This window comes from Triticum urartu, chromosome 2A (assembly GCF_056163025.1).
Source record: "Triticum urartu cultivar PI428250 chromosome 2A, HENAU_Tu73, whole genome shotgun sequence".
Taxonomy (NCBI): Eukaryota; Viridiplantae; Streptophyta; class Magnoliopsida; order Poales; family Poaceae; genus Triticum; species Triticum urartu.
Genome location: NC_141874.1, coordinates 377,496,807 through 377,508,038, shown reverse-complemented (window position 1 = coordinate 377,508,038; position 11,232 = coordinate 377,496,807).

Here is an 11,232-nt window from a genome sequence, read left to right as displayed (position 1 = left end):
ATGATTTTTGGAGTCCATTTAGTATTTCTTTTATTTTTTTCTTCGGCAGGATTTATTTAAAAAAAAGAGTAACCGACCTACCGGGCCGTGTCCAACCAGGACACTTGACCCGGCCGGCCTTATAAGCCGAGCCCGCGTAGCCCCGAGGCCAGCCCAAGCCACGCCCCTTCCCTAACTCTAAGCCGCCGCCCGCTGCCGCCGTATCGCCGTGCCGCACCTCCGTCGCCGCTGCCGCACGCTGCCGACCTCGCCGAGGTAGCCGCCGCCGCCGGTTTTCGCGAGAAAACCGTTCGGTTTTTTAAACCCTAGTTCATTTTTTTAGATCAGTTTCTTTTCGGTTTTTCTCAGTTTAGTTAAATCGTGGACGTTCGTCCGTACGTTCGTTTTAACGAACGCTGTTCATCCGTTAGTCGCAGACAGCGAACATTGGTTCGTTAGCTTGTTCGTCAGTTTTCTTTTTCTAGGGTTTTTCCGCGATTATTTTCGATTGCGATTTCTGCCCTAATCTTCTTTCTAGTATATCTTTTCGCTCGTTTATCCGAATCAGGTGAAACAAGCGCCTAGATCTTCGTCTCGAAGCCCTCTTCCCATTTAACCAACTTGTCGTGGAATGGTCACGGTGGATGTCCTAGTGTGAGGACTTAGTCGTGAGGCTAGCACATCTATGTGGTAGCTTGAGAGGGGTTGAGCGGAATCGAGAGAGGCAATGCAAGACAAGGATTTATACAGCTCCGGGCGCCGGGAAACGTCATCCGATAACAACCCTACATGTTGTTTGTGGCTAAGTCTCATTATCATCACGAGGGAGTCGCCGTAAACTGGCTCTCCCAGTTATGTCTAGCCCTAAGATTTTTTTTCTCTCTCCCCTTGGGGTGCCCTGCCCCTCCTTATATATGTTGAAGGGGCGGGTTACATGTAGAGTCCAACTTGGATTAAGACTTAAACTATTCTGACTTCTCTTCATGGGTTCTTAACGTCTTGGGCTTCATAACGTCTTGGGCTTCATAACGTCTCGGGCTTCATAACCCCAGGCGACTCTATCTGTCGAGTTATGACTGTCAACCAGTTATCATTGTCTGTCGGGTTATGACTGTCTGCCGGTTTATGATGGTCTACTGGGTTATGACTTCCTGTTGGTTTATGATCTGACTTAACATCTGTTGGGTTATCATCTGACTTAACACCTGCCGGGTTATCATCTAACTTAACACCTGCCGGGTTATCATCTGACTTAACACCTGTCGGGTTATCATCTGACTTAACACCTGTCGGGTTATCATCTGACTTAACACCTGCCGGTTTACCAGGTCCCAGCCGGGTTATAACTCCAGCCAGGTCATACCGCGGGGTATATCCCCGATATTAGCCCCCAGTTTAATTTGGATTTATCCATGTTAAACTGATCCCGATCATCCTTATGTCCTTGTCATTTCCTTCTTCTAGAAAATTCGGGTCAATAGGCCAGCTTCATAATCAATTTGCTGACATTGGTTTGTCACAGAAAAATATTATGAAGAATAATTCATTTGGCTCAGCTCCCAATGCTTAACAAAAATATCGGTCCTTGAAATACTCATCTGATCTTCAGTCGGTTTAAGGATGTAGAACTTGCCGGTTTATCATTGCCAAGATTGCCGGTTTATAAATATTGATAGCACCGGGTCATAATTGTAATTAACATCAGGCTTGAAAATATACCTCTTATATGCCTATCACTTGTATCCCCCAAGTCTTAAGAAGGTAACGTAGTAACAACTTAAGATTTGCTTCAATATGAATGTCACAAGCTTGAAGAAATCTAGGTTGTTCATCTCAATCACCAGTCAGAACTGAGTATTCCACATATGTAGCCCCCAAGTGTCGGGTTGTCATGCTTGCAGCAACCTGGGACTTGTTATTGCCTGATACTCATAAAAACTTCAACCAGTGTAGCCCCCAAGGGCCGGGTCATTATGCAATAATGAGCAGGGACTTTGTAAATATAATCATGTAAACTTTGAACAACAATGTGTATCTCCCAAGGGCCGGCTCAGTAAGATAATATTGAGCTGGGACTTGATATATACTTCAATGAAAATAACATCATATGATGTAACCCCCATCATGGGGCTTGAACCCATGTCCACAAGGTTAAGAGCCTTATGCTTTACCAACTGAGTAGTGGACCCTTCAATATAATGGATTAAAAGCTTTGAACCTTGAATTGTTGACAGGAGCAATTGGTAGCCCCCAAGGGCCGGCTTAGTACGATGTGATGAGTCGGGTCTTCAGTAAGGTGAGCAAATAATGACTTTGCATTAGCCCCCAAGTGTCATGGTGCATGCTTGAAGCGACATGAGACTTGTGTATTTGATGTAATCTCAACTTGAATAATGTATCCCCCAAGTGCCGGGTCGTAAGCCTGCAGTGACTCGGGACTATTCCTTCCATTGTAGAATAAATTATATCCATTGTGCTGAAGCGACTTTGAAAACCTCAATCATAATATTGGTTATTGATAAAAATCTAGCCGTGTTGGCTATTAAAGATTTGAATAATATAACCTGGTTTGAAAACCGATTCCTGCCATATAAACCGGTATATCCGTGCCCATATGATACATGCTAAGATGATGTAATGATGATGCAATGTATGACGCAATATATGATGATGTATGTGTATGCTCAAGAGGGTTTAAGCTATGGTTCAGATATGACCAGAGCCCCCAAGTAGTCATAATTGTGGCATTGCGCCGATCAAGAGGTGTAGCTATGGTTCGAATACAACCAAGCCCCCAAGTGATTTCCCTGGTGGCCTTATGCCTATCAAGAGGTGTAGCTATGGTTCGAATACGACCAAGCCCCCAAGTGATTTCCCTGGTGCCCTTATGCCTATCAAGAGGAGTGACTATGGTTCGAACATAGCCCCCAAGTGATATTGTGAGCTGTGCTCAAGGGATACCCATGTTTGAGCTGTGTTGTGCAGCAGACTCTCTTTGGCCCCTTATGATAATATTGGCTTGATAGCCGGATTACCGAAGTAACCAGAGTTGTGCTCTTATGATAATATTGGCTTGATAGCCGGATCAAGAGGTGTAGCTATGGTTCGAATACGACCAAGCTCCCAAATGATACTGTGAGCTGTGCTCAAGGAGCACCTATGTTTGAGCTGTGCTTTTGTAATAGACTCTCTTTGGTCCCTTTAATTTTTCCTGAGAACTCGAACTTGCGAGAGATTATTCTTTTTGAACTGGAAATTCTTAAACCGGCTACTGAGGGCTTCAAAGCTTTGTGGGAGATAGCTTTCCCTTGAGCCGGATTTTAAACCAAAATCCTTCTTTTTAAGCCGAAAATTGACGGCCTTTAAATTTTCACCAATATGGCGATTTAGGGTCGTGCATTAGATAACTTTGCAAGCCGGAGTAATTGCTCTTTTAAAGAAAGCAACATATAATATAAAAATATACTGGATGGATTTCACCTGATACGCCAGGCTAGTAGTTATTCACTTCAGAGTTGATCATCACCACGGTGAAGCTGAAATCAATCATGGCCGAGTCGGCCGTAGGAGTAGACAATTGATCCAGCCATGGCGTTGTAAGCCAGTGCGAACGAGCAAGTTGCCCTCCGTGTTGTAAGCCGGCGTGAATGCGTGAACCGGTTGCGTGGGTGGACGGGTGAGTCGTCCGTGGCCTGGAGGCCGCGGTGTATCGACGTAGTCCATACCGCAGGGATAGTGGCCTATGCGCCTGTTCGTCGGGCAATATGACACGCGCAGACGCCGACGCAGAGAAGCTAGCATGCACTCCGCCCGTGGCATGGCATCACTGTCATAGTGAACACTTATCCTGCATATGTAAAATATACATGCCAAAGTAATTTGTTCTCGAGCGAATTACCATATGCTGAGGAAATAAACAAAGTGAATAGCACCTGATGATTTTGGTTGACTGTGCAACCGGCGGGTAGTACCGTGTTATTTTGTCTTCACCTACCAATTGGTGGATTGATGCCATGTGCTAAGAGCAGCAGCATAGCTTCGTAATAACTCCTTGATATCTGAAGCGAGTAACCAGAGGTTTGATAGCAGCCTCGGGATTTGATTTGCATCACGCACACCGGCTCTCGCAGTAGGAAACGACAATTGAATAGCGGCGTACTCTGCGGGCTCGGTCTCGCCGGATTGTACTGGCTGTTTGATGGAATTCAACCCCACTCAGATAGGCAGATCGACCGGTCGCGTGTGATGACGCTCACAAAACCCTAGTTTCTTTTGATCTCCAAACTTCTCGACCGTGAAGGCCGATTCAAACTTTTTTTAATCTTGATTAATGAACTTGGAGTTGATGTAGATCTTGATTGGCTCTTCTTCACCAAAAAATTATGAACTTCTCGATCCCTGAGAAAAAATCCCTGCAAGAACTCAATAACACCGTGCGTGAGCCCCACGGTGGGCGCCAACTATCATGGAATTGTCACGGCAGATGTCCTAGTGTGAGGACTTAGTCGTGAGGCCAGCGCATCTATGTCGTAGCTTGAGAGGGGTTGAGCGGAATCGGGAGACGCAACACAAGACAAGGATTTAGACAGCTTCGGGCCCCGGGAAACATCATCCGGTAACAACCCTACATGCTGTTTGTGGCTAAGTCTCATTATCATCACGAGGGAGTCGCCGTAAACTAGCTCTCCCAGTTATGTCTAGCCCTAAGATTGTTTTTCTCTCTCCCCTTGGGGTGCCCTGCCCCTCCTTATATATGTTGAAGCGGCGGTTTACATGTAGAGTCCAACTTGGATTAAGACTTAAACTATTCTGACTTCTCTTCATGGGCTTCTTAACATCTTGGGCTTCATAACGTCTCGGGCTTCATAACCCTAGGCGACTCTATCTGCCGAGTTATGACTGTCAACCAGTTATTAGTGTCTGCCGGGTTATGACTGTCTGCCGGTTTATGACGGTCTGCCGATTTATGATGGTCTGCCGGGTTATGACTTCCTGCCGGTTTATGATCGGACTTAACATCTGTCGGGTTATCATCTGACTTAACACATGTCGGGTTATCATATGACTTAACACCTGCCGGGTTATCATCTGACTTAACACCTGCTAGTTTACCAGGTCACAGCCGGGTTATAACTCCGGCCAGTTCATACCATGGGGTATACCCCCGACACAACTTGAACAAGATTTTGGTACTGTAAAATTTGACTTTAGTCTAGATTAGTAATCAGATCTTGTTTCTTTCATGGTTTGAGTTTCGTTGCTCCGTTTGATTTGATTCTTTTTGCAAACCGGAGTTCTTCAGCTGAACTTTCTGGTTAGATCTTCTTATTTGAGTTTTCCCCGTGCATCTTTGCTTGATTGCTTATGTATGTTATTGTTTGTTTGCGACAGAACACCCGGAGTGCGAAGCGTGCTACTATGAGTCTCTAGGTTTTGTGGATCATCAGCAAGACAAGTAACACTTTGATCATACCCCTTTATCACCCAGTTTTTATGCATTAGTTTCAACCCTTACACATTGCATGAGTAGGATCTCTTAACATGTGGGTCTGGGAAGTAGATGATGAGGTAGAACCTATTACATGTTTTATTATCAAACCATGGGAGTTACTTCTACGTTATGCTTATATTGCTATGCTATGCTCGTAGACGTGGTTTGGGTTTGAGTGTATCCATGACAAATGTGAGTTGTTAATTAATGATTCAACTTAAGGTGGCAACTTTAATACACATTTGGGTGGATTGCTTGTGGGCACCTGGAGAATCCAGTGTTGTCCAAGGATATCCCGGAGTACCCGTGTGATCATCCTACGGTCCGCCACCCAGGCTCAAAGGGATCATAAGATTATTCATCCTAGAAACTTCCGTGTGCAGCCACAAGCCATTATGGGCTCTGGCATAGTTGAGTATGTTGTGTGACCTCTTTCAGTGGTGGGCTAGCAGATGTAGGGGAAATTAGGTGTAACGGTCCACCCAGAGTAAAAAGTTAATGCTTCTGAAAGACTATGTCTCGGTCATCCGTTTCTCAAACACCCTGTAGTGTGAGAAATCCAACGGAGGTGATCGAGTCTTGTGGGGAAAAGTGTGCAAACCTCTACAGAGTGTATAAACTAATCATGGTTAGCCGTGTCCCCGGTTATGCACATCTTGAGTATCTGGTACTTGAATTATTGATTTGATCTCATCACTCTAAATTACTTTGTTGGGTTGTTAATGACTACTTTAATTGGGACTCAGTTGGAGGAACCTTCTCAATGTTGTTTCAACTACCATGATAGTTAAAATAAAATATATTCCTTTGTTGTAGGAAAAAATTGGCTTTTCGCAAAACAATATAACCATAGAGCCTCCACCAGCCATATATGCATGTAGTGATAGCATTTATCTCTTCATCATTCTCTTGTGTTACTTTGCCAGCATATTCCATGTGCTGACCCGTTTTCGGGCTGCAACGTATCATGTTGCAGACTTTTCAGACGACGAGTAAGATGCCGCAGGTCGTTTGTCGTGCACTCAGCTATGCCGTTGGAGTTAATGGAATCACTTTATCTTCCAAGCCTTCTGCTGTTATCTTAAGTAGATGGCCTTAAGCCATATTTATTGCAATAAGTTCTCTTTTGAGACTTTCGATGTAATAAGTGTGTGATTGCTACTCTGTTATAAATCCTTCGAAGTACTGTGTGTGTCAGCATTACCGATCCATGGATGACACTGAAGCACAGAGACTTGACCGTCTGAGGCCGGGTCGCTACAAGATGGTATCAGAGCACACGCAGAATGTAGGACACGACCACTAAGATGAGCCATAGATCACTCTTCTCTACTCATTTCTTACTCTCCATTTTCTACTCTTTAGGATGGTGGACGCAAGGAACATGTTTACACAGCCGGATGAAGACACCCCGTTTGGACGACACTTGAAGGAAGTCACTAGGTACATTGGAATACCAAGCATCACCGGGACCTACACCGCCACTTTACCAGAAAAAGAGCGTTGGTTGATTCGAGTTCAAGTTCGAGGAAGGACATTCGCGCCAGTCACTAAACCCACTAGTCGTCAACCCGTGCATTCGCACGGGCTATTGATATTTCCACATTGGACGTGAAATATATTAAAAATATATAATGACTGAGACTTAGAAAAAATAACTTAAACCTAAATGAATGAAGATGACATTAGGGAAGGTATGTAAAAGATTGCTCCATATACAAATACAACACGATGGAACTATAGTTGCTTAAATCATTGCCATGTTACTGACTGATGACCCATATGAACCCAAAGCTTATCTTTGTATAATCATCGCCAGTATATTCTTAGAAATATATGACAATAAGGGGAGATATTGGGTATTGGTTTAGAATACTTTTTTTAAAATGGCTGAGACTTACAAATAATAAGTTAGTTAAACCTACATGATTAGACATCACATTAGGTAAGTAGCACGATCCACCATAGCTTTAACAACCAACACAATGGAATTTTATAAGGATGAATTTTTTGGCAGATTATCGATGATCTATGTTAATCCAATTTTTTTTCTATAAATTGTGTCAGCACATTCTTTAGGAATCGATAGTAATACGCGTTAATATTGGATACTGTTTTAGAATTTTTGCATATATTTATACCACTGTACTTGTCATATAGACCTATTCATGTTATTAATTTGTGTTGGATGGCATGCAAAACACGCACATATATAAAAATGATATAAAACGTTGTATGTTCCTTCTTGGACGCTACTTCCAACTATTACTGTATAAACAAATGAAGGGCAATCAGCTTGTGTAGTTGCATGCTTAATATGTACAACTTCAAAAAATGGGTTGTTCAAAATAAATGGTTAATATAAATATATAGCTGATTGCTCACATGCTAGCTCACGGGTCGCTATACTTACCTCAATCTTCAGCCTACATAGATGCCACGGTTGGCCATGGAGCATCTTACAAACATGTGATTTGCATGCCAAAATTAGCTTTTGCAGAAGTTTTACCTAACGGTGCAAGAGTGGCATCGTATACTTCTCTATCTTTCAAAACTAATTAAGAAAAAAAATAAACATTGCATATATAGATATTATCTGATAGAATTTGCTCACGTAACATATTTTCCATTAGTTTGTTTTATAGTCATGTGTTGGAAAACATAAAAAGTTACCAAGTCAATTTGGGACATGAAGATCAAGTGTAATTTGTTAATAGTACAGGTTCTCATTCTCAATTTAGTCGACTGAGAATCTAATGTTCCGTTTATTTTTATTGTGGATGGCAGAAATCCTCCTGAGTACGACGTGGTGAATTTGTACCTGCTGCATGTACGCAGAGATGAATACAGTATAACATTAAGCAATGGCTATGTATCAATCTACCCATACAGTACAGAGTACAGTTACGGCAATATAAATATGGAGACGGATTGATTAGATGACTCAACATGCATGTACTGTGTATACCAATTAATATACCACTCTGCTGTTTTCACGTGTGTGCGCCTGCAGCCGAGGAGAATCGACCAAGCCATCTTTGTGCACTTGCACATCTCACGGAAAATCAATTAAATGTTTAGCTCACCAGAGCGCAGGCATGTGAGCAGCGACAACAACTCCCGCGCAGGGTGCGTGCCCTCGGGGTACACAGTGCAGACAACCGCCGACTGGCCCGCAGCGTAGGACGCACGAGGATGGCCCCACCAGCACACCTGACATACATGCATCTCACCAGTAAGTAAACAGCAGAAGGCAGCGTGTGCCCTCGCAAAAAAAGAAGGCAGCATGTGGATGAGCGGACTATATCGTGGAGGAAAGGATTTGGAAAAGGAAGGCAATGGGGACGGGTGACATAATCTGGGCGTCCCTTCATGCAGTATGCAGAGCTGCGAGAAACCCTGTCCGCTGCCTCGGTCCATCAGACGGCCAGTCGGCATATTGCAGGGAGGCTATTGCGCAACGTACATGCCTATCGCTGTGAGATTGAATTTGTTATTGCTAACCTAGAGGTAGGGGACGATCGTGACCTAGAAGAAGGGAACTGTCATGAGATATTTGGAAAGGGGCACGGCTGCTTATAGTTTTACCATGCCAGGACTCTATACACGGGAGGTTAGATCTTTTTAGAATCAGGGTGGTTAGATCTTGATGTTTTTTTCTTTGGTTCTGGTGGCAATTTCTAACGGGTTAATCAACACCCTAATAACTTGGTGGGTGGTTAGATCTTGATGTTTTTTTTTCTTTGGTTCTGGTGGCAATTTCTAACGGGTTAATCAACACCGTAATAACTTGGTCCCACGCTAGATTAACGGCTCGTAAAATCTAATTAACGTAGGAATTTGTAGGAAGTCTAGAATTAGTATAGGTATAGATATAGATAGATATAGATAGATAGATATAGATAGAGTTTTCCTTTGATGCACCCACCTGGAGTCTAGGCAAGAGCATGGCAGCCCATATTGCCATAGGACACATCGGCGAAGTTTACCACAAGGAGCTTAAGGACACTATCTACTAGATATGTGGGCGCCGAGATGAGAAATGGGAGATGATCAGCACCAGGAAGGACAGGTCCATTGCAGCATTCATCCAAGAGTCAAATCATCACATACGTCGCCAGGAGAATCAGATGTGTGCAAGCATGATAGATTTGAAGAAGGCGATGACCAGGATCACAGAGCTAGAGGAGGAGCTCAAGTCTACATGCGATGGCTATGAGGAGGAAATGATGATACCTGTGGAGAAGAATGACGACATGACAAGGAAGCTAGGAGTTTTCATGGGAGACCTCGCGCTAGGAGGAGATGACGGACCTAAGGAGATTCGTTCTGAAGACTACATCATCATCGACGACACTGACTCCAACCCCGATAGTAGTGATGATGACAATGAAGAAGAAGCTGGAGCGGATATCATGGAGTCTTCCACTGATCAAAATTTCTAGTAGACCACCATATGATTAGTAGTATTCCCCCATGTAAATATTAGTAGTCCGAGCACTATAATGATAGTTAGATCGATTGTATGCCCTTGCTTGATTGATTGAGTGATATGATATGATTGTGTTTGTCTGATGTGCATATGGGTAGTGCTCTCTCCTTAGACCTCATTCTATTCTAATCTCTCCCCTCTAAACCCATCAGATGCCTCCGAGATGTGACCCCGGATTTGCTTTACCACCGGAGCTCACTCAGTTGATCCAGCAGCATAATACACTGATGTAGTTGCTAGTTCATAATCAGGGCAACAACAACAACAATAAGAACAACCCTCCACCACCACCTCCAGTTGACAACTTAGCCCGTTTTCTGAGGTTACAGCCACCGGTGTTTTTCAGTAGCACCGATACCGTAGTTGCTGATGACTGGCTACGTAGGATTGGAAGGGAGTTAACCACTGCCGGTTGCACAGATGTTGAGAAGGTGCATTTTGCCGCACACCAATTGGATGGACCCGCAGCCGCATGGTGGGAGAATTACACAGCCACTTTTCCCATAGCTAATGTCACTTGGGAACAGCTTCAGCAAGCTTTCCGCACAGCCCATGTCTCAACTAGAGCTATGAGCATGAAGAAGCGTGAGTTTCACAACTTACGCCAGGGGAATCGTACTGTAGGCCAGTACGTGGATGAGTTTAGTAAGTTATCCCGCTATGCCCCAGATGATGTGGCCACCGATGCCGCGAAGCAAGAGAAGTTTATGGAAGAGCTGAATGATGAGATGAGCATGCAGTTGATGGTGGCAACATTCAAAAATTACCAGGAGTTGGTAGATAAGGCACTTATGATTGAAGGGAAGCAACAACAGATTGAGAGCCGCAAGAGGAAGTATGGACAAGGGAGGTACAATTCAGGAGCTCAACAAAAACCCCATCTCACCCCGAACCCAAGAGGATTTACCCATAGCCATGGAGGCCATAACCATAATGGAGGATTTCCGCATAACCATCATGGCCCTAGGAATGGAAATGGGAATGGAGCAGGCAGCAATCAGAACCGCTCTAATCCAGCAACGCCCGCCAAGAAGGGCCTGAGTCACATTACTTGTTTCAAGTGCGGGAAGACTGGACACTACGCCATCGAGTGTTCTGAAGAGAAGAATGGGAATGGCAATGGAAACTTTGGGAAGAAGCCCAACCCATTCAACAAGGGACAAGTGAACCACGTGAACGTGGAGGAGGTCGAAGAGCAGCCTGATGCAGTTATCGGTAAGTTTTTGGTTAAGTCATTTACCGCAATAGTTCTTTTTGATACTGGTGCATC